Below are 6,621 nucleotides of genomic sequence, written 5' to 3'. Positions count from 1 at the left end.
CCCTAAATCAATTATTCATAAAAACCCTAAAATCATGATTTTCAATAATTAAAAACCCTAGGTTATAAAATTTACAAAATCTGAAAATTATGACATTTATAAAATCTGAATTTATAAAGTTTAATCATCAAAATACAACTTGATACTAATTAAATTAATTTCAAACAATAAAATCAAAACCCATAAATCAATATTTATAATTATACAAATTAATAAAACAAAGGAGAAAATAAGACTAACCTTTTTGTGTGGGAAATTTTTGGGGATTCATGGGGTATTTATAGGAGAATTGTAGGGTAAATAGGAAGATTGGACCTTATAAAAATAATGGGTCAATTAAGTAAACAAATGGGTTAGGCTTGTTTGATTGGACATAAATTGTAGAATAAAGGTGCATAAAATAATTTGTTCAAATAATTTTCGACCCAGAGTAATCATTTGAAACTTTTGACATTAAATTACGGAAAATAACAAATAAATATTATAAATAAAATAATATTTCATTTATAAAATATTTTAAAAAAAATACGGGGGATTACACTTCATCCCAGTCCCCACTCTCTTTCTTCCCCCTTTTCGAAGCCACCACCATTGCTACTATCACCGCCTATCTACTCGGCAGCTGCGTATAGTGTATAGAGACAGAGAACCAAATTGCTCCTGACAAGCTACAAGCAAAAACAAAACTCATCAGAAACCCTAAATCAATTAAATTTGAGAAACTAAAGAACAAAGTTGAATTAATAACAAAGAACATGTATAACTAACAATCTAACACAAATAATAAAAAAGAAATAATTAAAAAAAAAGGAAAAATTAAATATCAACTTTAATAAACATGATAGTACCAAAATGTTTAAATTAACATTGTTCTGACAGTTATCCCCTCCCCCCCTGATGGTTCCCCTCGAGAAGCACTAAAAGGGAGTTTAAATTGAGTGTCATTGAAGCTCTCATCTCGTAATCTCATCATTTTTGCAAAATAAACAAAAATTCATCAAAAACCTGTAAAATCTACAAATCCCATAACCAGAATTTGCTAAATCATTTAAGAAATCCAATGATTCGGCAAATAAAAACAACAAAAGGAGTATTAAATCTAACCCTAAAAGGGTACCAAAGAACACTTCACAAACAATAACATCACCAATAAATCAAAACCCCAATTGGGTAAAAATCGCTTAGTCTAATTCTACAACACAACCCTTTTTGATTCATGACCCCATTGACCCTAAAACATATCCACTAAATTAATAATACATAAAGTTGTAATCACTAACTAATCAGCTCCTGAGGCTATGTTTTAGTTAGAAAAGAGATGGCAAAGTTTCTCATCAACCTTAGGAGTACAACATACCGACCCACTTTCAAAAGGATCCTTTCCCAACAAAAAGAAACTAAAAGAAAAAAGATAGTCCTGACAATCTAAGTTCTACCAAATTTTAAAAACTTTAAAGGAGAGAGGTATTTACTACTAATGTTGTAACGAACAGTATAAGACTCACTGCTTCGACTATAGGGTGATAAGCTTCTTCAATCAAACAAACGAACAATATAACAGTTAAATAATCGAACATGTGCAACCATTTGCTCAGAATCAGAATTTGCAAAGTTGCCTGAATTCTCCCAATTCTTCACCAAACCCTGTAGATAATTAAATCACAATAAATACAATTTTAGCAATAAATAACTCAAAATTCAGCCCCAAAATTACACAATCAACCTCAAAATCGAAGCGTTCTTCATTTTGAAGGAATTGTTGAAAGTGAAAAAGATAGCCTGGTCGTGGTTGGTGGTCGCCAACGATTCACCATCAGACTCTTGAGAAACTCTCGGGAAAATGGGTTGAAAATATAGAGAGAAGTAAAACTAGCAACGAAATAGAGGTAAATTAGAAAAATGAATAGTGCAAGGTAGCTAAAATACTAATAAAATTGCATTTTTAGAAACATTAAGGTGTAACAAAAAAAAAGTTTCAAATTAGCACTAAATAAAATAAAATCAACTTATTTATAAAAGTTCAAATACTGAAATCAATTATAGCTGTAACTGATATATTCACCATAAAAAGTTAATTTTCAATAACGGATTATCATAAGAGCGGATATCAGAATCTAAAACAGATTGTTATTTCCTCTCAAACTCAACATGAAACACTCTTTAGTCTCTAATTGCTAAACAGAAAGCAATAGTCTCTTATAAACAAAAGAAAGATTGTGCTATAGAAATAAATACAACAAAAGATTCAATCGTAACAAAAGATATCAATTCCTCAAACAAAAAATATAGCATGATCTTATCCACAAATTGAGCTCTGAATTATGTAATGAAAATAGTAGTACCGAACAATACTTAGGATCGGAGCACCTTCAATGTTCAGGCAGCCATGAGAATGGTTGCTCTTCAATATAGTTTTTCCCACATGCAGAAAAATGACAAAAGAGTAAAGAACATGTAGGGAATATTTCAAGCATCCCACACTTGAGCCCCACTATGATCATACACTTAAGCATGGTGGCGTCCAAAAGAAAGGACAAAGAGTCGCCAACAAGTTTTAGGAACTTGTAAACCGTTCATAGGATGAAGGTTATACCCCTTCACGATCCATGAGATTGCTAACTCCATAGTGGTCTGGAACCATGACTAGATATTCGGGGATGAAGGTACAGATCCAACCTAAAAGAGATTAAACCTGCCCTAAAAATAGGCCTCTAATTTATTCTTCTCATATTCATGTGCGCTTTTTGACTAACATGCAATCAATAGATTAACCCTAAACCTGTTTAATCTATGTTGGTTGATATTTAATGCACAAACAAATCTATTATTGGCGATCACTTGAATTGTAATCATATTAGCCTAAACAAGATTATTAATTATCTTATTAAGCGTGATTACAAGTACAATTTCCCTTTAAACATGAATAAAAGGCGTGATCAAGCAATAACAATAATAATAATATCAAGCAAAAATAATAACAATCATCATGATAATAATATTCTCAATAAAGCATAATAATATTAGCAAGATCCTAAGCATGATACTAACAAGATTAATAACAAACCCTAGCATGTCACTAAACATTAAAGATCAAATCTTTAGCCCTAACAAGATACCAACATGATATTAGGAAAGAATAGGAAGCATCATAGAAACATACATGATATTAGAAATCTTAGTTATTGGTCTAAACATGATACTAGTTATCATAAAGACATCCTAACATGATACTAGGAATTAAAATAATCAATGCATGATTTCTATATCAAAATACTAACAATTAAACCAATTACTTACTTGGATGCCTCATATCTCTTTCTAATAACAAAATACACACGTTAGTAACTTTAAGGAAAATCATAAACAATTAAATTAAAAAATTGAAATAGGGATTTGGGACCAAACCCTTATAAATTATAAACCTTTCACGTCTAGAGCGAATGCAACTTTGAACTTGGCTAGGTGTGTCTAGAATTAATGTATGTGGAATTTTGTAAAAGAGAAAGTTTAGAAAAAAAAGAGAGAGAGAGAAAGCTTCTAACTTTTAGAGAGAGATGATTGTTGTGAATGAATGAAAACGGAGAGATACGACCCCTATTTATAGAAAAAATAGTCCGGAAACAAATCAAGTCTCATTTGGAATAAAATACCTCCTGTCGCCAACGACATGAGTTAGCGCGAGACGACAAGCTTAGCTTAGCGCCAGGCGACAGCTGTTAGCGCCAGGCGACAGACTTGTCGTCCTGCGCTAAGTCAGAAATCAAACGTGCTTTGTACGCGGAATCCTCTTCTTAATATGATTAATAAGCTAGTTCCGCGTTGATCATATTAAAATCTAGTTTGTGACAAAACACTTATTTTATTCAAAATAAAACTCTTTAAAATATAATTGTCAATCCTAATCTCATTAGAATTTAAAAGAACTTTCTAGATTATTCTAGAAGATTAAAATCAATCCTAATAACTTTAGTAATAATAATTAATAGGTCGTCCTCTAGATCATTGGGCCACATGTAAAATCCATTTCGGGCCCAATTTAGTATTTTGGCCATCACTTCATCATTATTCATCGGAATTAGGCTTATAATATATCGTTAGAAAACTCTTTTCAATCCCAACCCAACTACACTATTATTGGACCCTTATCATGGACCAAACTAACTTGGACTGACTATTTTCATAAATAGAGTGTAAGAAGAAATATTTCAAAACAGAAAGAAAGATATTCTAATAAAAACAACCACATCACTAGACTTTTCACACTTTCACTTCGTTCGATAATCAAATGACGTGAAAGGTATTCATACTAGGTTTGGTTTTGGGGAGACACATTTGGGTGTCTACAGAACATAATCGAGTAAAAGAAGGTAAGAATCATTATAAGCGTAGTTTCATTCGAATAATTTAAAACCAAAGCCAAATCTAGCTTTCATCAAACAAAACAAAATAATTAAAATAAATGTATTATAAACTCAGAAGCAATAGTTGGAAAAAAAATATATTGAACAATTGTTAAGACTTAAGAAGCAAACATTCTCATGCCTTGTATTACTTTGGGATTAGCTATATATATATATAATAATAGACTATATACTCTTACTGATTACACGCCTATTCAAGCCCAATGCTAGCATAAAAATACATTACAATAATAATCTCATTAATAATCCCAATGTATGACGACATCTGTAATACCCCGTATTTTTATACATATTTAATTTAAAATATGTATTTTATAAAGGTATTTAAATAATTTTAATATTTTAATTATGGTATTTTAATTATTTATCTTATGTAAGTTTGGAAATATTTTTATTAAAGAAAAGTTTGTTTAATTATTTATTTTATACAAGTTGGGGTTTTTTATAGGAAAGTATGATTTTAACAAGTTTAATTAGGGAAGGGATTAGGAAAAACTAAAAGAGGAAAGTTTAGGGTAAAAGGGGTGGTAGAGAAGGGGTATAAATATCCCCCTTATGAGGCAAATCAACTTTACCTAGAGTGGAGAAAACACAAGGTAAACTTCTCTCCCTTTTCTCCTTATTTTCTTCTTTCTTTTTTTCCTTCTTCCCCTTTTTGTTTCGGACCACCAACATCGCCGGCAACCACCACCAGCTGGTGGCCGCCGACCACTAGCCACCCAGCCGGCAGCGGTGGTGGCCACCAGCGCTGGCAGCAGCCGGCAGTGGCGCCCCCTGCTGTCGGCAGCCACCTCTTTCAAAAAAAAAAAACTTAAAAATATAATCTTTAATGTTCTAATTTAATCTATGCCTAAATCTAATTGTAAATCATGAGTTTTGGGATTTAATTTTGATGTTTGGTTATAAGTATTATGTTGATTAATTTTCAGATTATGTTTTTAATTTAAAAAGCCCCAATTCTTGAAACCCTAAGTTCTTGATTTATGAATAATTGAAAGAATATGATGTATTATGGTTTAGATCGTTGATTAAAGTGTTTTAAAACTATTTTACAGCAAGTTTTAAATTAAAATAAAGTGCTGGAATTTTATGTAGAGCACTTAATATTATGTTTCTTGAAGAAATTTCAATTACCCATTAATTGGGACTTAAGTATGGTGTTTTAAATATAATTTCAGCTTATTTTAATTAAATTATGAGAGATTTTATAATAGAATATATTGCTGGAAATTTGTTTAGAGTGGATTTTAATACTCTACTATGATTTTAATGTGTAGGAGACTTTGAAGTAAGCAATTTCAATTAGTCATGGCGATTTTAAGATCGTACTCAAGGTACGTTCGCGTACTTAGTATATTTTGGTGATGTAGTATCATGCTAGGCTTGATTTAAATCAATTACAAGTAGTATCATGCTAAGGTCTATGATTGAAATTGTGAATTATTGGTGTTGGTGATTGAATTGTGAAGCATGATTTATTTGTGATGGTTTATGGATTGGAAAATTATATTTTGGCATGATTATATGGACTACACTTTTATTTATGGCATGTTGGAGTGCATATTTAATTAAACTACATATTTAATTTGGCTTGGAATATTGGAAAAGAATTTTATTATGGTTCATATAATTTTTATTAATGCTTTAAGCATGAGGAATGAGCTATATATAAGTGTCTATGTACACGAGGAATAAATTGTATGTTGGTGCCTTTGTGCACTTAACGTGTTTTTAACACCGAGGGATAGGATTTTGGCGCTTTATGCGTTTAAGGTGTCTTTGACACTAAGGTAGAATGAAAAAGGGTTCAACATTAAATATCATGTGGTCACTAAATATTCAAGAATTAAATTGGTATGTTTGTTGATTGAATTATTATGCTTTGAGAGTCATCACCAAGTCCAATAGTATGTAAATAACGTAAAGTGAAAAGAGATTACGCACCAAAACTCTTGGAACGTATATACCTTGAGTATGAACATATGGGGAGAGTTATGGGGTTTTATATTTAACCATAACTTCTAATGGAGTACAGGACGATGTACATTCCTTTTTATTTATTATTATGCGCAGGAATTTCGCCAGCTATGTGTGGTTTTGTCGCTGGCACGGTTAGCTCCCGTGCTAGTTAACCTCAATCTATTTTGGGGAGGTAGAGTTGGAAACCCGTTCGATGCGTAATCAACGCTAAATAAATTAT

At 31.4% G+C, this 6,621-nt stretch overlaps 1 long non-coding RNA gene across 1 annotated transcript; it reads right to left on the bottom strand.

Moving 5' to 3' along the window:
• Positions 1-255: 255 nt before the first annotated feature.
• On the bottom strand, positions 256-2,279 carry LOC110721155. The gene is made up of 3 exons (XR_002511395.1): positions 1,724-2,279; positions 1,506-1,644; positions 256-668 (listed from the first exon to the last, which is right to left on the bottom strand). It is a non-coding gene; the product is annotated as an uncharacterized LOC110721155 (long non-coding RNA).
• Between the last annotated feature and the right edge of the window lie 4,342 nt (positions 2,280-6,621).

This window comes from Chenopodium quinoa, unplaced genomic scaffold (genome assembly GCF_001683475.1).
Source record: "Chenopodium quinoa cultivar QQ74 unplaced genomic scaffold, ASM168347v1, whole genome shotgun sequence".
Classification (NCBI taxonomy): domain Eukaryota; kingdom Viridiplantae; phylum Streptophyta; class Magnoliopsida; order Caryophyllales; family Amaranthaceae; genus Chenopodium; species Chenopodium quinoa.
Note: the sequence above shows the minus strand (reverse complement) of the source record. Positions and strands in the feature narration are given on the sequence as shown.